This window comes from Plectrocnemia conspersa, unplaced genomic scaffold (assembly GCF_051122295.1).
Source record: "Plectrocnemia conspersa isolate PC_06_02 unplaced genomic scaffold, ASM5112229v1 ptg000009l, whole genome shotgun sequence".
NCBI lineage: Eukaryota > Metazoa > Arthropoda > Insecta > Trichoptera > Polycentropodidae > Plectrocnemia > Plectrocnemia conspersa.
The window spans coordinates 3,520,242-3,545,416 of record NW_028277173.1 but is presented as its reverse complement, the minus strand read 5'-3'; the positions used below and the strand labels follow the sequence as shown (position 1 = coordinate 3,545,416).

Below are 25,175 nucleotides of genomic sequence, written 5' to 3'. Positions count from 1 at the left end.
TTCTATTACTAAAATAACATTTCAATCATTTAAAAATATTTTATCTATTTCATATTATTATTGAGGTAAAAACCAATTACGGTATAATAATTGGCCGAAATCTATAAGCAATCTCGATTAGTATGATCAAATTAACGGTATTAATTTATAAGGTATTCTATTGTACGCCTACATAATATCATAGAAAAATCCTCAATGCGGCTCTGATTAATCACGTGTCAAGTATATTAAGAACCCAGCTCACCTACATTTTTCATTGTAATATTTATTTCCTGTATCTAACGTCATACAAAAGATTGAATAAGAACACTAGAACAAGATTTTTATTATTTTTATTGTAAATCTTTGATTGCAACATTACATGCGTAAGCACAATAAACAACTGCTAAGTTAGTGGTGAAACACCAGACTGAAATCAAATAATGTATATCAATGATAATTATTTTATAAATTATAAACACAACCTGGCTCAATTTTATTTAAATTATTCTTCACTATATTTATATGTATGATTAGGAAGACTGAAGAAAAGGTTATTTATTTTGATTATGTGAATTATGAATATATAAAAACTTCAAACTTTCAGACACGTTGTAAATTTTAAAATTCCTAGAATTTATATAAGATGCGAATAAAGGTCTATTATGTATTATTTATCAACTTTTATTACTTGTCTATCGTGATGATTATTAATACTTCGCATATGAAGTTGTGTGACTAAAAAATAATTATAACACCTCATATCAGGATTTTTTGAGTTCAAAGTAAAACGATATTTATCGGTATTTATTTTTTTTCTGCATAGCGACATTCTTATGTCAAGTATTGGTATAATAGTGATGTGTTAGAATTGTTGGTTCGCGTATTCAATTCTGGATTTGATCCCCTAATGAGTTTTCCGTAGCGCCATAGCGAAATTCATTCATTTTTTTTATTTCGGGGAAAGGCTTTCGAACGCTTCTGGGAATATTGTGCGCTCGACGGGAACAAAGCGAAATCCTGGAAAATATTTATTATTATTGCGAAATATGTATACATATATTTTCTTGTATGAGAGGAATTAATGCAAAAAATCGCTAATGACTCGCGAGTGAGCTTAGCACTTTTTAATACCATTCATATATATATTTTATGCTACGTAGGAAGAACAAAATCATCAAAGAAAATAAAAAAGCAGAGCACATAGTAATTATTGTAGTTAATTAATAAAAAGTATTCGATAAAAAAGTTACATTAGCAAATTCTACGAAATACCGTTATGTATAACGTATCAATAGCTTATTTTATTATTTATTATATTGCACTAAAAATCATTGTTTAAATAATCATAAGTTTTACATTTTTAAAATCGGAGTTTGCTTCTTGGAAATTTAGTCGCAATGGAGCGCTTCATGGGGGAACAAAGCGCGCTCAACAATTTTACAAAAAATAAACGATTTTAATGTAATTGTTTAACGCCTGCTTCGCACGTACTACTGATTACACAGTGTAAATCAATGTACAAGTGTTAATTTAACGATATATAAAAAGAAAACCAGGGGTCGTTCTTCTGACACAGCGATACAAAAAAACAACTTAGCGTCGAATTTAAAAAAATAAAATATTTTTTTGGGGAATAAAATTATTAACGAACAATTTGGTATCTGTGAAAATCACTCGAAAACAGATCAACTTAATAGTTCAACGGAGCACATATGCGCTAATTTAAATATGAAAATAAGTACGGGACTTTTAGTGTTAGATATAGAAAAAGCTTTCGATAAAGTATGGCGTGTGGTTTGATTCATAAACTATAGAAAAACAAAACCCATTGACTACGCTACACTTGAAAAGTAGAAACTATTTTTTTTTCACTAAAAATAAGCACTCGGTACCGCGCAAAAATTTCAGCTACAGTTCCCCAGGAAAGTTTTCTGGGACCGTTCCTCTTTATCTTGTATGCAAACGATATCCTAAAAAAATAAAAATAACGATTCCGCTATTTGAACTAGTGCTTACTGTCTTAAACTAATTACAAATAAATTTCAAAAATCATTTACAAAGTTAAATAAATATTTTGAGAGGTGTAAAATTAAAATCAAACGAATTAAGACAAAATCAATTATTTTCACAAAACGTAGACAAAATTTGCCACCATATTTCCTAAATAAAGATGGCAATAACGTTAAATGAAAAACAAGCGTTAAATACCTAGGCTTACACCTGGACTTCAAGCTTATATTTGTTAAACATATTTTGGAACTTCACTCTAAAGGGCTTGCCGCCATTGCGGCATTAGACCGATATTGAACAAAAAAAGCGCACTAACTATTAAATATAAAATTTTAATCTATCAACAATTAATATGCCTGCCCGGTGTGAAAAAACACTATTAATACTATTTTTTTTAAATAATTCAAAACAATATATAATACGCTTTTTTATACTTATTTAAAAAAATGCATAGCTTCAAATACTTATAGTGTCATTTTCATACCAAAGAATATTATAAAAAAATGTCGCGAAACCACACTATTTTATTTTATTAAAATTAAGTGACTAAAAAGTTATTTTATTAAAATAAAGTGACTTATTAATATTTTGAATGGAACAACTACGAATATATAATTGGTAAAGTGGAATTTTATTTCAATAATATCAATAATTATATATACTATACATGTTACTGGTTTATAACTATTCTTGTGCTTACAATTTGGTATTAGCTACAATCTAATAAAAAAATAAGTATAATAAATGAAATGTTTATGGTCATAATTTAAGCAAAAAAAAAAACAAAAAAACTTTTACAAGCTTACCAAAAGAAAAAAATATCGAAAAAAAATAATAAATAAATAGGTAATATTTTAATTACATTTCACTAAAGATCTGAAACCATTGCGGTGTTGTATTTAGTCTCTAAAGCAAAAAGGCTTCCTGCCATTGCGGCCCTTAGACCGATATTTAATAGAAAAAGGGCGCTAACTATAAAAAATAAAATAATAATTAATTAGACCAATTTTAACATATGCATTTCCGATGTTAAGTAACACCAGTAATACTAATTTTTTTAATTACAAGTAATTGAAAACAAAGCTATAAAAATATTATAGAACACACCATTAAAATAGTGTATTATATATTATATTTATAGCTTTGTTATTAGATTTCATTTTTAAATTAGTATAAATTTAAGGACGGAATAGCGTAGTCCGTAACGTTTCAGAATAGTAAATCTGAAGTTGTGAGTTCGAGCCTCAGCAGCGGAACTCAAATTTTTATTTATAAAAAATGTGCTATTTATTATTAAATTTAATAAAAATTATATTTATTTATTTATAAATATTAATATAGATGTCACTGATTTCCAGACTTTCTGTCTGATGGTTTTAATACTTACTTGTAGGTATGTATTATATCTGATTAACCTACTCAGTTGGTACAGATTTTCCCCGTTGCTTACGCCTGTCAGTTTACAACGAAAGATTTAATGAAATAAATAAATAAATACTAATCTTAAAACGATGCACTAAAATAGCAACAATTAAAGAACACTGTCACATTCATAGTAGAAAATATTATAAAAATATCAAAAACAACAATAAATACAAGCACAAAATGCCAAAGCACATTTTGCTTTAGTGGCTAAAGACAAGATACTAATAATTACAGTTCTTCAATGAAATGTACTTAAACTTTTTTTTTTTTTTTGTGTATTTTTATATTCTCATTTTTAATTAAATTTATATAATAACTAATTGATAACATGAAAATAGCTATAAGCCAGTAAATTATTTATATTATTAAAATAAAACTAGCGTATCGTAAAAAAACGCGAATATCCAATAAATTAATAAAGTAACACGCGCTCCGCATAACGAAGCCGAGCATGTATCACTAATTTTAGCGTAGAAAATCACACTCCTAAATCAGCATTTATGATTAAAATACCTTCGCCTAAACTGTAAGAGAATTCCGCCGGGCAATGGGATCTATAAAATTTGACAATGTGACACTATATATTGATTGTAAACTGTATTAATAGTCCATAATTATTAAAATAGATGACAATAAATTTCAGATTGATTTCAGTCGGGTGTCTTACTACTTATTTGAAGGTGTTGATTGTGTTTACTTCGTTGCTACGTAATGCCATAACAGATACTAAATAAAAATAAAATCGAATATGTTTGTACTTTTAGTGTGAATTTCTTAAATAATAATTTTTAGCAACTTTAAAATTAAATGTCATTTTATGTAGATTTTTTAAATACAAACATTTTATTTTTATAGAATTGAGCTCAAACGTTGCTCTGATGCGTAAATAAAAAAATAATTAGCTTTCATGGCGTCTTTGTCTAGCTCTAGGCAATTGTTGCAGAATAACCCTAACATAGAATCACACTGAATTAATATTTATCTATATATATATATACAATCCTTAACCGAGTAAAAATGTGCAAAATTATTAATATTTTAGTATATTAGAACAATTTTTTGTTTTAACCCTTTACACCCCCAAAAATATAGTCTTATTTAACCTAAGTAATATTTAACTTTTTTTTTAAATAATGTGTCAAAAAGTGACGACTGCAACACAGAGTCTGCTCGTCAAACCTGGCGACGACAGTGACTTCCCGAATGAATCGGCGAATCATATTAATGGTATCGATTATGGGAGCCAGCGGGGGTGGGGCGCGGGGGTCCGGGGGCGTGCCGCGTGGGGGCGGGGGCCCCCAGGGTGGAGGCTCCGCGGCGGCGCACCCCACAATGGGCCCGAGCCTCTCGATCGGACTGCACGCGTTCTCGCCGGCGACGACGCACCCGTAAACAACCGCGAAAGTGGACATTGACAGTTTTGAAACTTTGCGCGCAATGACTTCCGGTCGCTGATATAAAAGAATCCAATCGTCTGGAGACGATTTCACCCCGCGGCCGGTGGATAGGTAAACAAAAAAGTTTCATATTACATTAAAAATCGCAATAAACAATCCAATCCGAAGGTTCAACTCCGATGTGACTTTGACAACTTTGTTGTAACAAAAAACGACTGGTCATTTTTTTCTCCGTCGTGACATGAACGAGTGAATTTTGCCATGTCCTAAAGCCATTATCACACCACGCGTGGTAACATATCCGAATATGACATTAAACGCGAGGCACGCGATATATTTTTTTATTTTTTTATAAGCATGTGTGAAAATGTACGGGTAATGTATAAAATTTAAAAAATGAAAGTTCAAAGTCTCCTTTGTGTGTATTTTTATCAAAAATGCCCGCAAGAAATCTAGTTCAAAAAGTTAAATAAAAAAAGAATGTGACTAACATGGACTTACCTGCGTTAAGAAAAAAAAAGAATAATTAATGTATCATATTTCATCGACGTTTCGTCCAAACTGTTTTTAGCATCATCAGGTCTTAAGTCGCACTGATAATATTAGATTTCACTATTAAATTATTGATGTCAGTTACACTTTAAAAAAAAAATATTTTCAATTCGTGATGATGGCAGGTCGGTCACTGACAAAATATCAAGCAACAGCAACAAGATCCACCTTTCAAAAAATATATATTTAACAACATGCATATGATAAATAAAAAAACATGATGACCTAAAATATTAAAACAAAGTCGTTGTGTAAATGTAGGACGACAATTGCCTAGCTTTCAGCATCGCCAAGTATCATTGCTATATTTTAAGATCCCATTATCCAGAAAAATTTTCTTACTGTTTAGGCAAATGTGTTTTAATCAAACATACTTCCGTCGATAACCGGAGTGACGTTTGATTTTGTATGCATATCAGCAAAGTTTGCAACGAGGCGTCGTCGATACTCGGCTTAGTTATGCGGAGCGCGTGTTACCTTAACAATTTATTAGCGATTCGAGTTTGTACGATTTGCTAGTTTGCAACGTTCTCAAAGATGACTCCATTGTCTGTAATTTAAGTAAAGTACTCCATTTTATATTATGAAAATGTCATTTTTACTTTCTAGTAAAAATGACATTTTCATATGGTATATATTTGCGTTATGGGTATATGGGTATATATGGAGTATGGGTATATATTTGCGTTAACACAGTCAGTTCAAGAGCTATGCACTTCAACATTATTCATAATTGAGAAAAAGATGGCAAGTTTGTGTCTACATCCCTATTATTAACTTTAAAGCACGCGTTCAATATAATTTATATTTATATAAATTAAAATAATTAGTATATTTTTTTATATTTATCAATTAATTGCAGTAATGTTAAGTATATCGAACATAAATACGTATCGTGTGCTTTAGAGTTAATAGTAGGTGCGTAAACCCAAACTTTTCATCCCTTTTTTTAATAATGATGACATGAATAGCTCTCGAACTGACTGTGTTTAATGTCACAATTCACTAAATTTTTAGTTGATAATCCTTTATATGCTCGGCGACTTTCAGTTGCAAGCTTTAAAGTTCCATAAAAAGCCGCGATCGCATCCATTATTCTTAACCGTCGCGGTCAAGACGTCAGCGCTTGAAAAAGCTCATTTTGCACGATCCTTAGCTTGTTTAATACATATTTAGTGCTATAGTCTTAAAATAAATCCTTAATCAAAATATATTTTCAAATGTTGTAACAAAACAGCGCAATTCATATATAAAAAAAAAATTAAATATAAGTATGAAACATAATGTTTAATAAAAATTCGATAAAATAAGAACCGTTTCCTTGTATGTTTTTTTTTTAATAAAAAGGCGCATTTGTATTTTTGCTGATTTTTAAATAATATTACACATTTAAGTTATGTAATAAAATTTAATAAAATTTTAATTTTGCTATAGATAAAACTTATTTTTATTAGAATAATGAATATGTTTTTCATTTACATTTTATAATAATGAGAATCAATAAATTAGCAGCGTGGCGCTGTTTTGTCAGAGCTGTTTTGTCCGGCGCTTAAATAAAAAAATTATCGAAACTTATTTCATGATAATTTGCAATCCTTGTGACAATTAATTGTAATTGCTATAATATATAAAACTTATTTGTCGCTCAAAAGCTATAAAATATTGATAGTAAATATTACATCAGTTTTTGTGTCATAACGCATTGGGAAAATCTGTAAAGTATGTTAATATTTATAATAAAAAATTAAATCTTCTTTTACATTGCAAACTACTTTCTTTATCTTTATAAACAGACAGGTGAAAAATGCGACACGAATATTTTATATAAGTAAGATGAGATGATGACCTTGAAATTGAGTGTCGAAACTTCAGGAAGATGGATGGTGGAGAAAAGACGCGATAAGCGAGTCCTCTAATCTCCCAAAGTATAGTGATGAATTTTGTTTGAAAAATTAAAAAATACAGTCGGACTCTAGATTTTTAATAAAATATTAAATTAAATTCAAATTAATATATAAAGACAACTTAATAACTTATGTTTTTAAAATATTTTGAAATTCACATTTCACCTTGAAAAATATTTTATTTTAGATTATTGACTTGACTATTATGACGATACAAGTTTCCCTAATGTGTGATAATAACTATAAAAAAAGTTTACTTAACATTTAATATACATATATATGTACATATATAATTCATCAACTCAAACACACGCTCATAAACATACATACCTATACAAACACAGTTGCTTTAACATGCATATTAATAAACACTCACACCATATGTATTTATATCGCTGAAAATATTATTATTTTTAACAAGCTAATTGTAAAACTGGATCACTCAGGCGCTGACCTCATGGACACGTTGCTCAAGAATAAGGGACGCGATCGTGACTCTCTAAGGTATAAAGCATATTGGCTAATTAACGGATTCTTGACACCGCTCCTTATGCATTGTAAATGTAACTCAACGCTTCTACCAAAATGCACTAAGATACGATCCGTACTTTTAAAATATTTTTTCTTTGAATTCTCTTTAACAACCGGAAATTACAAACAATGGAGCTATATTTGAAAATGCTATAAACTAACACATTGTACATAGCGGCAATTGCTAATAAATTGTTAAAGTGGCACGCGCTCCGTATAATGAAGCCGAGCAAAATATGTATAAGCTTACGATTATGGATTATTTCAACAAAGATGATTTTTGGGTTCAAGAACCATTTAAAGAGCACTACAAATTACTTATAGTTTAAGGTCTAGTCTGAATATTAAATTATTCATTATTATATACACATAAAACCCTAAAGAATATTGATTACGAGCTTATTATAATACATATATATAGCTAATATGGACATAGACTTCTAAGGCTCTCACAATTTTAATAAATAGCCAATGTTTTAAATATTTTTTTTATTTTATTATCAAAGCTGAACTGCCTTGATTTTTTTAGTATGTTATGATTGCTACTACATATTTTTTCTAACAATGTTTTATTGTTTATGGGTTCCATTTCAACTCAGAATCGGAATCAAAGATTATTTCAACATCTTAGCTAAAGTTTTAATGGAAGATTTTGCAAGAGATCTAATAGACAGGTATTCATCTTATAAAGCTCGCGGTATATTTATTAAAACAATATTGTCAGAAAGATCGAGAGGATGACCTCAACATTGAAGGTCGAAACGCCGGGTAGAGAAATATGAAAAAATGCGCGATTAGCCAGCAAGTCTTCTTATCTCCGAAAATTTCTTGCTGCATTCTGTTTAATATATCCACAATATATAAATACATAATATTGAATATATTAAAAGTTTTTTTTAAATATAATACTAGAGTATATGTATATATTACAAAAGTAGCCTGAATCATTATTATAAGTGTTTGAATACCATCATTATTTAAACGCTTAAAAAAACATAATGAAAGTTATTCCAGCTTTAAACATCCCTAGGCGCTGTCCTGAAATCAGAGTTTACATAACTTTTCGCTCAAAAGGTTGGACACGCCTTCGTTATATAATACGATAGGAACTCACACGTGAAACTACGTACTTTTCAATTCTCAACTTTCAACCCGATCCCCTCTTTGTCTCGTACCACTATCTACAGAAATCTCCTGTGTTGCCGTTTTACAAAATTGAAAAGCACACACGATGGTCCGCGGACAAATTCGATCGGGGCCCTTCAGAAATCCCAGAGGGTTGCGTTTTTTCCCACGTTGACCCTGTCAAGTGAATTGACCTCGCGTTCGTGAGGAGCGACCGTCGTTTTGCGCCGGTTCTATTTTCGAAACCCCTGTTATTTATAACTCGGCCGTAATTAACAACTTGTCCGACCATTATCCACTTATAAAGTTTGGGTAGCAAAAACGCGATAAATTGCCTGATTGTGTTATTTAATATATCGACACGAAGTCACGTTCAAACATAAATAACCCTAAAATGACAGATCGTATTTTGTAATGTTGCCAAGTGGAAACATCTCGGCGAATAAATCGCTCGAGACGAAGAGCAAAACGAATGCTGCCGAAAAGCAAAATATAGAGCGTTGTAGAAAATGCAAACGATAGCTCACATCCCATTCCAAAATATATTTTTTTAAGCAAATTTTATTTTTAAATTTATATTCAATATATAAAACCTCAAGCAAAAATTTTTTTTATGGATAATTCACAAAAATACTACAGAAAAGTTTCTTAAGAAAAAGTTTAAATAAACACTCTAAGGAGAATCACAAAAAAATATTAAGGAAAAAATAACTTGTACAACACATTTTTGCCATAAATTATAAATTTGCCTTTAAAAAATCTGCATCAAATCTGTTACTATTTGCTGATTCTATACCTATTAAACGTTTAATTTAAAATAAAAGCAAAATTGAATCGATACTTCTTTTTGACCAAAATATTAAAGTGCAGTATTTTATACCTATATAAATTAGAATAAAACCAGGAATGCTTAAATATTTTTCTAGTACCTTTACCATTGAAGTTTCTTATTAAAATGATTTTTTATTTACAAACTGTAAATAATAATATATGTATAAAATATAATAGAAGTGTATTTTAAAATATGAAAAAAAAAATATTTTTTTAATATGTAATTAGATATATTTTTATTTCAAAATTTATTATTAGTTAAGCAAATTCACTGATATTTTTTATTAAATATGTTTATATGAATCATAGCAGTGGTTATTATAAGATTACTTAAAACTATTTTAATTACTATAATTATTTCCAAGTATAATTAAACCTCTGCAGTAGAAAATTATTAATTTTAGCGATTGACCTTATTTCATAAGACACATATAATTTTACCTACGATAGATTATTTTTTAATGACGATGAATAATATATGTGTGGCCCTTGTATCACCCTAAATATTTTTTATAAATCATTATTGAACGTAAAACATTTTTTTTAAACTTTTCTATCAATTTATTATGTTTTTGACAAATATTTTTTCTATACCCTAAATTTTAAATTATACAATAGAATATTTTTTTTTATAAATATTTATAGTAAAGTGTAAGTTTTAAAAATATTAAAAAGCTCAAGTAAACTAAGTTATTTTTAAACCAATTTTATATGTAAGAAAATTGCGCGCTTATTATAAAATAATATTATCTTAAATTAATACAGTAATGTATTTAAATGAAAAAAATTATATAAAATTATATGAAATTAATTTTTCGATTAACAAACAAGAGATAAGAAATATTTCATTTCTGACACCACTATTTTAGTTCTCGACAGATCGTCAATAGGATATAACCTTGTCGTACGCCTCTTTGCACACAAAGATGTTCCTTCCTAATGTCACACAGTTGTCATTGTACAAGAATTTTGTGAGACGTGTTCAATATACATATAGACGTGGTAAACAATAAATGTCGTTCCGAATCTTATCAAAACGTCAAAGCGTTTATTTAAGATGTCTATCGCAGACTATCACAATACATTTACTGTTCTTGGTTTAGTATAAATAATCTTTGTCGATATCAAACACACGAATAATTAATTGAATATTTGTATATATTATATACATATTTTTAAAACAGGTTGTATATTCGTATGCGTTCTACTATACTTAATATAATTTAATCATCTGATAATAAAAAAATATATAATGTAGCCTATACACGCGTTGCAGTAATACGTAGCGAGTGTTTTTATTTTATTGTACTTTAATATATTTTTTCGCGTTATGTTATGTTTTTTTTACATTTGTTTTGTTGCGGTAACAACGTTGCCGTTCCTTCGAATAGAACCTAGATCTTATCTCCCGAATATATAGGCCGCGAAAGTGCAAATGGCAACGGCTGGGAAATAAGCTTTTTGGGGGCAAAATACGACACGCACTTGCCCCATAATTAAGCGGAGATGACTTTTGAGATTTTTTTGATATTTTATAAAATAACTAGTTATAAAAAACTTTAATGTATGTGTATATCACAACAAACTTTCACTTTGATATGGTATATAAAAGTGCAAGCTTCGAAATTCACTATAATTTTTTTTGTATCAAATATTTTTTACATGCATTTTTTCTTACTGGTTTTGATTATATACTTTAATTAATCATCACGATTATATCAACCATGAGTATATGAAAATCTAGGAAAACTTTATCGATCAGAATTTGTTTTAATATCAACAATTCTGATTTTCCAGACACGATAGAAATTAATAAAATATTATAGTTCATATGGTATTCGAACGCAAACCTGTCAGGTAATAGTCACTGATTTATACAACTGGTTAATTCTACTGACTATTTAATTATTTTTGACTGCTTTAGTTTAATATCCTAATAAAACTTGATAAGATTTTGTATGCTTGTATTAAAATTATTTATAATTATTAGCTGTCGGTCTCTCACTACCGCGAGCTACCGCAGCTAGTTTATAGTTATTATGCGTATATTTTATTTGTATTTTTACAACGTCATGTTTTATTCAATCACTTAATTTTGTTACTAGTTTTAAAACAAATAGTAATAACAATATGTTTGTTTATTTTATTGTTAATTTGTAGACGAAAAAATATTATTTGTAATTGAAATTTTTCACACGTTAAAGCACAATGCATTAAAATAAAAAGTATTTGCTTATTGTATTTTTTATTTGAAAAAAATATAACTTTGTTATTGCGTACTTTGAAGCTTAATGATTCATATTCTGTCACTATAATTGATGTGAGCCCACAATTGTGTCAGATATTGTCTACGAAGTGATGGAACACGCCGAATCCACTCAGACAGTCGGATTCTCGGTAACCCGCGTAATACGATTACAGATTAAATTGGATCAACTTTAATATAATATATATAAAAGCCAAGTATTCTATAATATTACATATATGTATTTATATTTATATTATACAATTGTACATACATATACAATCAAACGAGAACGTTAATAATGAATAGGACTCTGGGGCTTTGTATGCTTTCACGCGAACAAATCAAGTCGAACAAATAGCTCTGTGCAAAGGCTGTGAATTTCGATTTTGATTTGTGGCATTAGCATAATTTCAGAAACAAAACATCAAAATCATCTTGGAAGGCAGAAAATTATGCAAAATCGAACGAATCAAATTGCTTTAAAACGATCACTTAGGATTCCATATTGCTAATAGTATAATCAAGGGTGTTGCAAATCAGTTATTTCCTTCTTTTTGTACAATACTTGATCTTCAGTAGTGACCACTAAAGAAACATTACATAAATTACCCATATTCATAAAAAAGTGACAAATTGTACATAAATAGCGGTAGACTGCAGTGTTGTCAGCTCATGCTGAATTGTTCGAAATATAAATAATGCGTTAAAATAGTCGTTAAAGTAATTTCTTTAATACATTATTTGCAATTAAGTTGAAAAAAACTTACAGTAAAATTTTATTATTCTCGAAAAAATTAGGTCAGCATATTTTCTGAGTAATTTTTGCATTTAATTTCCCCGCAATGGGAAGCGATTACAATAATGGATTGATGCGACGAAGGCTATAAAATGGCGAATGTGCAATTTCAAAATGGCGAGCAAAATCATGGCGTAAGCCGCTTAATTTTGTTTGCGAATGGGTAACCGTCATTGTGGTTATCTAAAACATAATTCTTATTGGATCGTAAAATAATTATTTTTAGCCAGTTTTCATAAATTTATTTTTATTTTCAAGTTGCGTTCACGTTTTACTGATAGTGCACAACTTAGCTATATTAATATATTAAGAATTAGGTAAAGTTTCAAATATTATTATGATCTAGTTTTAGAATTGGTTTAATTCTCTTATCACACAAGTAAATTATTTTTGGATTAAAGAATCATTGTAAAGCTAGTACTTATTACATAATTTAAATGCAGACTGACCAATCGTCCAAAAATGCGCAGCCCCTCATCAACTGACCCTAAAAGACAATTTATTGCTAAAAAATATTTTTTTTAAGCCTTGTAAGTGGTTAAACAAATTAATAATGAATGATAAAAACGTGATATTTAATGATAAATATTATATCACAATTACTATAAATAATTCTCTAATTACAAAAAATAATAATATAAAATACTTGATTCAACTTTCAGATAAAAATTTAAATTTTTATAACAATATTGTCTACTTACATAATAATAAAAAAATAACAATGGCAAACTTTTATACAGGTTTCAAAAATAAATTTCAATTAATATCAATTTTCGTTATTCAAATTGCAAAAAAAAAGACAAATTTGGTTTACGATGCTCACACGAAATATATATATATATATATATATATATATATATATATATATATATATATATATATATATATATATATATATATATATATATATATATATATATATATATATATATATATATATATATATATATATATATATATATATATATATATATATATATATATATATATATATATATATATATATAAAAACAAAAAAATCTTATAACCATTCTACCAACATATAAATTAATAATGGTAAACAAAAAATGCTATTATAAACACTTAATCATCCCTACGCCAGCTTTTCCCCCACCGCTCGGAAAATTATCGATCATCGATCTCACTCATCTCTGCGCCAGCTTCTCTACCACCGCTCGGAAAAAACATTTTGCCATTTATCATCTGTCGCAATATGTAATATAAATTAATAACATTCTCACTAGTTTCCACCTGCATCACACCCCAAAGAGTAAGTTTGAATTTATTTGCGCTAAGCAAAAATAGTATTTTTTAGTAGAAAAAAGATACTTTAATAAATTTATGAAAAGTTTATAGAACGCTGTGATTTTTTTGATACCTTATAAAATTGCAATACAAATGGCTTTTCCGTAAAATTTATAAAAAGATATCATGCACTTTATAACTATAATTTATTAATGCGATTTTTTATCATATTCATACTATGATTCTGACTTTCAGATGCTTCTATGATATTCGCTTTTCAATTAATAACAATCCATTACAGTGACTAAGCAATATAATAGCAAGATTTTGAACTTGTTGTTCACGGTTCAAAGTCTGATTTATATCAAAGCATTAATTTTCCAATATCATACAATACACACACAAACACATTCACATTATATTCGAGGTTGTTCGTGTGTTAAATTAATTCATTATGACGGGCGGTCAATTGAATTTGCACTAAAATTGTGTGCAATTGAAGTTTAACCGTGCATGTGATGCACAAGTGCATAATCGCCCTCGGCGTCCACTTGGTACCACTTGCCATGGCAAAATTACAAATTAATACCAAACGACTCCTTGCACTACTGGGGCCTTTAATTAAAGTTCAACCTCCAAACATCCCACCGGGACTTTCAAGCTCACGTGGAGAGATATTAATATACAAAAATCACGTAGAGAGATATTAACATATAATACATGCTAAGAGCTTAAATTTACACGGAAAATATTAATAAAATCAATAAGTTTATTTTGTCTATGATAAGGGAGTAAATATACTATTGATGTTTCCAAGAACATAGGCCCTCGCCTAAGTGCTGTTTTTATACAAAATATAAAACAATTATTTTTTTGTGGCTTTGATGGCTATATGTGTGGTTATTGTGCAAGTATGCTCTACAAATTGTTAATATTATTTTTTGTTTTAACTCATTTTCTTTTATTAATTTTTAATTGACAACGTTTTTTAGATTTTATAACTAACTATTTTTACAATTAAATATTATTAATTTTTAAACTAAATTTTAGGTTCTAAATTATAAATACAGTATCTAGAATATGCATTATAAAGAATATTTATACCTACTTTTTACAAAAAATTAGTACTTATATACTTTTTATATTATAAAAATGAGGCTCACTGTATAATGAATTTTTATTTCCAATTGAATTTGACCTATAGGTCATATATGTAGAATTTTAATGCTACAATGTATTCATATTTTTATACATATGTTCCTTATACATAAAAAACCATGATCAAGATAACCGTTCATCGTTGTTAATTATAGTATACGAGTCAAAATGGTTAAATACAAAATATTGCGTTTCAAACGTTGTGAATTTATGTACTTTATTTACTATTTATTAATTGTAATTTATTGCGACTTTATCGTCACGTTTTTAAATATAAAATATGTTTACTTCAATGCAGTATTACATAAATCAAATAAGTCACACCGTTCGCGGTAAGGTCTGCTTAAATTCGAATAAAAGAGTCGTGAGTAATCGGAGGTAAATAGGTTGACAGGACGTGGCGATGAAAAAAATTAAGGTCCGATAGTTAAAATTAATGACCCGCCGGGAAGGAGATCGTAAATTTTCATAAAACTTCTGACGTTCTGGAAGTTCTGGCGAATCGAGGGTCGTAAATAATTGTAAATAGCCGGTGGGGAGAAAAAAAGTGCGACGGGTCAGATCAGGAATAATTGGGTGAGAATCTGACGTCTGAAAGGTTTTCTTAACAATATATTTTCCTGGAGAATAGGAACTTTATTTCAATATACGGTAAGGAAAATTAATATTTTGCATAAAGTACAAAATCAATGGTATTTTTTTTCATATTTAAAATATGCAGTATATAATCAAACAAATATATAGAGAGCAAGCTAACTCAATAAAATAGATCTTTGTTTCAGACGATTTTAAATATATAAACACAATACTACACATATCAAGTACATAAAAAAAGCTTTAGAGTTGTACTTGCTTCGTATTTTTTAATATGCCTTTTACAATCTCTGAAGAAATTAAAAAATATGAACACAAAGAGTTGCAAACATTATGCACTTCTAAACAAAACTTATTCTTCTTATATTTTTAACTGATACAGAGCAAAATGATAATAACAAAAAAATCACAAAATTGTTAAGCTACTAAATACAATTTTTGAAATTGGACAACTATATAAAAAATAGATCCCTTAATGCATATTAAGGACGGAATAGCGTAGTCCGTAACATCTCAGACTTATAACTCTGAAGTTGCGGGCTCGAGCCCCGGCAGAAGCACTTTTTTATTTATAAAAAATGCGGTATTATTAAAAAGCCGGTCCCACCTGCAGTGACTTCTATTGCTTTTAAATGATATTACATATAATAATTTATAATTATTAATATAGAAGTCATTGATTCCCAGACTTTCAGTTTGGTGGTTGATACTTACTTGTAGGTATTCATTATATTTGATTAAATTATTCAGTTGGTACAGATTTTCCCCGTTGTAACGCATTGGGCTTATGCCTGTTATGTTACAACGGAAGATTTAATAAAAATAAATATGGATTCAGAACTTTGGACATGCAAAAAAATACTGCTATAAAACCCCAAAATATGATAAATACGCAGAAGATTTAACTCAAGAGTGTCCAAAACAAAGCACGAATAAAATGTTTTGCTTCACTATGAAATAAGGCCAAAAATATAATGTCAGAAAAACAAAATAAAGTTTTAACTGAAACGATAAAGCAAAATAAATTTTTAATCTAACAGAAAATAGAGAAATTGATAATACGAATAATCCAATGAAAAATCTTAATGAAATAATATCTAACTAATAAGTAAAACAAATATAATGCTAAATCGTCTCACAACCCTTATAACAAAAATGTACTAAAGAGAAAAATTACAAATATCACAACATGGAACGCCAATGGTTTTGGACTAAAAACTCATGAATTAAAAATATTTTTTTAAACTATAATCAGAAACTCATTTTATTTTGAAAATTGCTACTAAACATTAATCGTACTGAACATACAGATGATTCTACTCATGGAGGAACAGCGATCATAATATAAAGTCTATTTACAGTGACTGCAAGTGCGTAAATGTAACTAAACTATGTAAAAATAGTAAACGCAACTAATTACCAAACGAAATAGCATATATTTAAGATATATTATTAAGCTAACATTACAAACAAAACTAAACCATAAATATATTAAAAATAATAGGGACAAGTAAAGGAATATTTCACTATGTATTTTTCAACGCGCTAATCTCTTTTTCTTGTTTTTATTAACGTAATAAAAAGTAGTTAATCACTCATTGTCAAGAGACAGATTGTGAAATAAAGAAGAAAAATAATTAAAATATATTTTTATGTTTGCTTCTATTATATATTTTTTTATATATATAAAGTAGTATTTTTTTTAGAAAAAAATATTGTTAAAAAATTCATATTGCAAGTATTAATACTCATGTTTACCAAAAATGTTAGAAAAAACTAATTCGTGAATATCAATACAAAAATAAAACCCATTATTATAATGTATGAATTTAAGATGGATTTTATATATTTTTTATTGTTTAACATAAAACATTTTTACTATCCATATTAAGCCTAAAAATATAAAGTAGATTATAACTTTAAAGTAATAAAATAGAGTAGAGAAAATTCATGTTAATTTGAATAATTTATTTCTCAGAGTACAAAATAGCGCCTCTCTTGAAATTAATTTCTCACATTCGTGTTAAATAATTAATTTGCTTTTTACCAAAAACGAAATAAAATATCACTCGTTATTTTACTAGTAAAATTTTAATCACAAGCAACACCGATAGCGTGATTTATTGAAACGTCAAAAACATGAGTGTGAAATTTTAATGACGTTTTTTCCTCGCGTTCGATTTATTCAACACTCGAACACTTTTACGGCATTTTGATTATGCTCCAAAGCTCGTGTTTCATTTTTCGAACCCGTAAAAATTTGTTTAGCTTTTATCTTACGGTCCAATGTTTGTACGGAAGAATTGAATACGTTTGGCAAGCGTTCAAAAAGCAAACAATAGGGGATATTAAAAGTATTGCGTTGCCTGTATATATATAATACATAAGTATATGCTACGATATTATATATACGTTAAAATAATTAAATATATAATGGTATACCAGTTGCAGTTTTTATTGATATGTAGCCAACTTCCTTGTGTTACTTGACAGCCAACAGCTCAAACTTGCTTTTGAAAAAAAAAGCGCGACTAAGCTAAAAATGTTTGGCTTTAACTTCAAAATAGATTATCAAAAGTCATATCTTACTTTGTTTTAAACTTTAGACTAGAAAAAAACACAGCACATAAAAAGTTATGTAATATTCTTAATAAGATGTTTTTAGAGAACCATAATAAAATAAATGGTTTGCTGAATTTATTTTGCGATCTTAGGTGGGCGAATTAAAATTTTTAATAAATTCGGGTAATAACTTAAGAGCGTTGGAAACCATTTAAAATAACTTGCTTGTGTCAATTTGCTAGAAATTTAAATAAAACATGCAATTCTAAGCTAGAAACTAATGCGATTTAGTCATTAAACATAAAGATAACGAATGATAACTAGCGCCTAAAAATGGATTATTTGGAACAACTTCGAACTTAAATGATAATAATGAAGCATAAATCATAAAGACTGATCTGTGCTTTTAGTTAAATAAAATTAAAATAATATTGTATTTTTATTCTACTTCCAAAGAACTAACTATTTTATTATAATTTATTCTGCCATCGACTGTTCAGATTAATATATGTTTATTTTATAGTCAATTATCTTATATCTAAATTAATTTAAGGGCAAATTACTGCAGTGCCTTTGATTTAATCGACGAAAAAAGAGCTAAATTACAGTTGTTTCTCAGAGTTGGTCGGCAAGATATAATTTACTCACCGACCGACCAGTATTTTTAACAGGTAATTTATATTACTTTTAATTATATTATCTAAACATTTAATTTTTTGCTGTCTAGATACACATCTATATTTTGTTTAACCGACAATGAAATTTTATAATATGTAAATATATAAAACACGTTGTCCGATATCGATTTACGCTGGAACGATTCCAATGCACGTATCTAGTGCTGTGATCACTGGTTAAAATCCCCGAATGGGGCGGATATGAAAACACTTGAGATATATTATAATCTATATATTCATTTTTTGAAATTTCCAATTATAGCTTTTATCACTTTTAGATTTTTTTTGTTTGACACCTGATTTTATTATAAACTTGTTTATATATTCATTCTTTATATTAACTATCGATTTTAAGCCTTTTAGTATTATTTCAATTAATCTTACTAATTTATCTGGGATGCCAAATATTTTCAGAATTTTTAAGATTTTTTTTTATGAACGCTATCAAAAGCCTGCTATAACACTATAAATATGTGGTAGTATTGTATCATATTTATAGATTTTTATTCATTATTTATTTCATTGTGTAAATATCATCTATGATAGACCTGTTGGCTCGGAATCCAAACTAAAATTCACCCAGAATTTCATTGCCATACTTTTAGCATAATACAGCAAAATGATATACATTGTTATATATAAGCTATATTTTTCCACTTTAAAATATAACATATATTGTCTATAATCCTCTATAATGTATTGTGCTTTTATCAATCATTAATATATTAACACGTTGGTAATGTAACATTATTATTTTTTCAATTATAAATTCATTGAAAATTAAATTTGATATTTTTACTTGTATTATAAACTTTTTGTTATTGCTGCCCTTTCATACCATTCAATTCCTTTTTTCTACATAATTAAAATTCAACCCAGACCTTTTTAAGAAATTGTACAAATGGCATTTTTCATTCATTAAGGGCTGTCACATTTTGACAGCGGTTTTAATAAGCGCCCCAAACGACCGCATTCAGCGGTCGCCTTCAAAAACTGTTATTAATCTACACTTTGACCGCGTAAACAATAAGCAACGCGTCTTACCATGCCCGACATTATTAAAGTTCAATTTGTCAAAATTTCTGGGAACGTTGTTAAACCCTCGAAGGTGTGAGCATTTTCGGGTCTACAGCAAAGTTACGATAGCGCGGAAAGTTTTTGGCTGATTTCCAAGCAGTGATTGGGCCAAAACCTTAATTGCGTCGTCATAATAAAATTGCAAGCTTTTCATTATACAGGTGAAAAATTAATTCAACTCGTATTACAAAATTTTGACTTGAAAAAATCACTTTAAAAGAAAAAATAAAAAAATCTACATCAGAAAATATAATTAAATAAAATTAAACAACTGTGGTATATAATTTATTAACTCTTTCCGAAGAAAAAATCCGAATATTTACTTTACATAAATACACAAACAATTCGTTTTATGGAACAAAGTATTTATTCAAATAGGCATATCTCAAAAAATATTTCCTTGTTTAATCGCACCCATTTTTTTTTAAAGCATAGTTATAAGTATATAAGCTTTTATCCCCAAAATCTTTACCGTCTGAAGAAAAATTACTTCTATGCTTTGCTTTTAAATAGTGATATACTTTCTTATTTAAACTTGCATTTACAAACGTAAAAAAATAGCATTTGATTTTTTCATGCCTAAAAATGTAATATTTAGTAAAAGCTGTCGGTCCCTCACTACTGCGAGGTACCGCAGCTAGTGATGATACTACAATATATATATTACAAAAGTAATTGAGGCACAACTAATAAGTGACACTATTACTCAGAATAATGACGTAAAATAACTGGCAACATAATGCTACTATATTAAATAAAATATGCAACTCTTCACAAAAGAAAAATATGAACTATTAAATTGTTTTATATACAAATTTTACAATCTGATTATATTATATATTAAGCCATAGACAGATTATTTGTCTAAAATATTTATACATATAGTGTATTTAAATATATTAAATTTAAATTGAATAAAATGTGCTTATAGCTGACTTTGCTATATTGCTGTGGGTCCCAATAAATTATATGGTTTTAATAGCGTCGCCATGTCGGATGCGCGACGCCGTTCGTCCGACCGCCATTTTGTGCCATTGTAACAAAGCGACGCTTGCGTTACAAATTTATTGTATCACTTAGCCTGAATAATAATAAAAGAAATTGGGAGTATTTTTTTTTATGTAAATGTATACAATTTTTTGTTGAAATGTTCCATGACCACTTTATATGGCTAATATGTTTTTTGCATTATTTTTTAAAATTTCAGAGTGTATAATAATTTTAATAAAATTAAAGTAATAAATTGAATTTTTAAAACTAACTTTCTCAATTTTATTTTTATATTTTTTTATAAATATGATAATGATATACACATATTTTTAAAACAGATTACGTTATTATAAGTAACAATACATTTTTGCATTGGGATCAAATTTTACGACGATATTTAGAATCGATGTTTGCTAATTAATATTAGTTATACAATCCATATGTAAAAGATATTTATAATTTTCACAACAGGTTATATAATACAATTGTAACAATATATGTAGATATACGCTCCAAAAAACAACTGGTCAAATATTAGTAATTGATCATTTTAATATAAGTTACTATTAACTCACTAATGAAATATTATTTTTAGCAACGCGAACTCTTTTACGTCATTATATTTTATTTTAAGATATAGCTTATTATATGCATAGCTATTTATAATTAAATAATTTTACCATTTTAGGCATACAGCGTTATTTTTATTTAAAAACATATTACGACACGTTTATATAATTAATATTTATTTATATACCGATAATAGTCTTAAATAGTGTAAATTAAAATAATATTATGACAAAAGGATTTGAACAAAATATTTTTTTATCGAAGTATATGTTTAGTAAAAGTTTAAATATACTGTCATTAGATTTTTATCTACAATTAGTTCTTAAAATACTATCGGATCTATTTGATAAGAAAATGATACCAATACCTTTTTATTCTTAAATAGTTTTTTAATTAATTATAATAAACTATTCTTGTTACGTTTTAAGCTTTACGATATATTTATGATTTTTATAACAAGAAAAGCTACATAATAAAATAAAAAACCGATATAAATAACATTTGACAAAATACTTTTTTAGTAAAATCATTTTTAAATAATTCATAATGAATGATTAAATTCTTAGTTTATATTGAATACATTCTTAACCCAATTTAAAGCCTAATTTTTGCCTTTAAATCATACTTATGGTTTTTAGATACAGATAATATGAGAACCGCTACAAATTAATTTTGAAAAATATAATTTTTTAATGTGTGTTTATCATAATATATCATATTTATGAAGTTTGTTATTTTAAAGCATAATTATAAACTTTAATATTTAGCCATGATTTTTTAGTAGAAAGTATAAAAACACGTTCTTAAAAAGATATTGAAAAAATATTTAAATTTATAAGATTGAATATTACCTTTATTGTTTATAACTATATTTTAATTTATGTTTAGAGTGCCAAAATATAAATCATTTAAAGAAATTAAAACATCTATGCAAAAAAAAAATGAAAATCACTAAAAATTGACATGTACAAGATATTAAAAAAATCATTCTAAATTACTTTCATATACGTGATTATAATTTTTAATTAATATTTGATATATTTGTAAATCAATAAATTAAAAACGTAGCTTATAAAATTAGTATGAAAATCTTTTCATACAAATCATGGAATACTGTAAAAAATATTTTAAATAATTAAATATAAATGTGTATACTATGTAATGATATTAATTATTATTTTTTCTGATTTAAAGTTAAGTTTTATGTCACTAGAGTTTATAGCTCAATAAAAATAAAAATCCTTGCAAAAAAAGTGATACAAAAATTGCTAAAACTTAATTTTGCCTAAATATTTTAAAATCATTTAAAATTAAATTTATATGAGTTATTACAACATACATTTATATTTAGTATATTTTAAACTTGATTTAACGCTTTTAAATATAAATATGATTTTTTAGATAAAATATGTTGCTAAAAGATTAATATTAAAATTGCTTTAAATTGCTACTTTTATTTAAATTATAAATTTTCTGTTTCTTTTATACAAAATTAATTTATTATATTTAGAATTATTCAAAGTTTGTTTTAGGGCCCAAAAAAATATTTATGATTTTTCGGTGAAAAAAATTAAAATCGCTATTTAAAAAAAAACGTTTAAAACAATTTTTATATGAGGGAGTATAATGTATTTTATTTATAGGTTTTGGTATATTTATAACTAATTTAAAACGTAGCATTGCTTCTTAAATTTAAAATAGATTTTCAATAACTTAAATACAAATGATTATAACGTATCTAATCTTAAGTATTTTAAGTACTTATTATGAGACTTGTTTTTAAAATTATAATTTTTGAAAATAAAAAATCAGTTCTATATTACGAAATCTATGTATTGACTTTTTTGAAAACTTTTAAAATCACATTAATTATATTTATTTCAGTTAATAAAACATATTTATATGTAGTAAATTTTTAACTTGAATTTGAGCTTTCGAAAATTAATATGATTGCAAAAATGTTAGTATAGAAAATGCTACAAATTAGTTTTAAGTAATTTTAAATTAAACTTACATGAATATTTAAGATATAAAATTATATTTGGATTAATTGTACTATCTTAAAACTTGGTTTTAAGCTTTAAAATATAAATTTGATTTTGATAAAATATAACAAAAAATCATTGCAAAATACTTTTTTAACTTAAAAAAAATTGTTTAGAATAAATACATTTTGACTTTTATTGCATGATTTTTTTAGTAAAACTAAAATTATGTTTAATACGTTAGAAAATGTTAGGAAAAGCATATATGTAACAAATTTGTATAAATATGAAATGGATATACTCTTGGAAATATAGGGTTGGAAAAATGTAGTTAAAGATAAGATATATCTTTATGATTTATTACACACTTTTGGATAAAAAAAGTTGTAAGAACAGTAGTAGTAGTAGATAACACTAAATAAATCGAATAATTACTCAATATAATAAAAATAATTTTATGTTTTATTTAAAAAAATTACTAATATTTAATGTATATATATTTTTCTTGTCTTAAATATACAACTTATAAGTGAATATACAGTAGAACCTCCCCCAATAACATGATAAATTGGTAACGTGCTATTTGGGCACACTTATTTTATGTGTGACCGAACCAAAGAGAGGATATCTCACCACACGCACCTGATTCGTACAGTCCGTCCAAGATATGAACGCTCATCGTCACAATATTAGTGAGAAAATATAATAGGGTGACCATGTGAAATTACAAGTGCAATTAATATTTACTTTTTTAATTTAATTTGTTGAGGAAAGTGTAAAATATCACTTTCTTACTTATTTTGTTTATTTATATACATATTTAACTCAATAACATGAGAGCAGTTTTGGTATTACTCTCCAGGTGGAATATCTGTTAGATTTAATATTTTTTTTAATATTAATATAATATTACAGGAATTGTTTTATTGATTACAAAATACCATTACATGACAATAATTTATAATAAAAACATAATATATTATAATTTTTAATTCAATTTCTAACGTATGGTCACCCTACCCATAAAACAGCCCTGATTTAGTATTAGTAACGTTCTCCTGTCGGTGTAAATAAATTTGCGGTAAGCTGTGTATGTATGCATACATGCGTACACGCACTATTATTTCCAACACAACGATAATGAGCGCTAACATATTGGATGGACTATACGCACGTATTGCAAAGATTGTATTCCCCCAACTACACGCACCCAAATAGCACGTTCTTAATTTACCGTGTATAACCCTGAACGTGCGTCTTTCTCTAGGAGTCACACAATTAAATTAAGTTAGAGTGGCTGACAATCAACATGTAAAACCTAGGTTCAAATCTTATATAGACCTTAGTGTTTTTAAATTTCTATCGTATCTGGTAAATCAGAGCTATTGATTTTTCTTTAGTAATAATTCCGATCGACCATCACAAATAAGTTTTTCCTAGATTTTGCTAATCTCACGGGTGAGTATTATGATGATTAATTATAATATCTTATATTATTATTTTTTTAACTATCAAC

The 25,175-nt window shown here is 27.2% G+C and overlaps 2 protein-coding genes across 3 annotated transcripts in view; one reads left to right on the top strand and one right to left on the bottom strand.

The window, feature by feature from the left end:
- Nucleotides 1-25,175, top strand: part of LOC148231584 (neo-calmodulin-like) — a 194,358-nt gene that overhangs the window by 78,789 nt on the left and 90,394 nt on the right. Inside the window, exon 1 of one of the 2 annotated variants that reach the window (XM_088192014.1) lies at nucleotides 4,747-4,925. The exons of the other annotated variant lie outside the window; for it this stretch is intronic. The gene's annotated coding sequence lies outside the window, so the exon portion shown is untranslated. Of the gene's footprint in view, nucleotides 1-4,746; nucleotides 4,926-25,175 lie in introns of those variants that run through there. 2 annotated transcript variants of the gene reach the window in all.
- Nucleotides 1-25,175, bottom strand: part of LOC148231586 (cationic amino acid transporter 4) — a 148,045-nt gene that overhangs the window by 93,269 nt on the left and 29,601 nt on the right. The gene's annotated exons all lie outside the window — the stretch shown is intronic.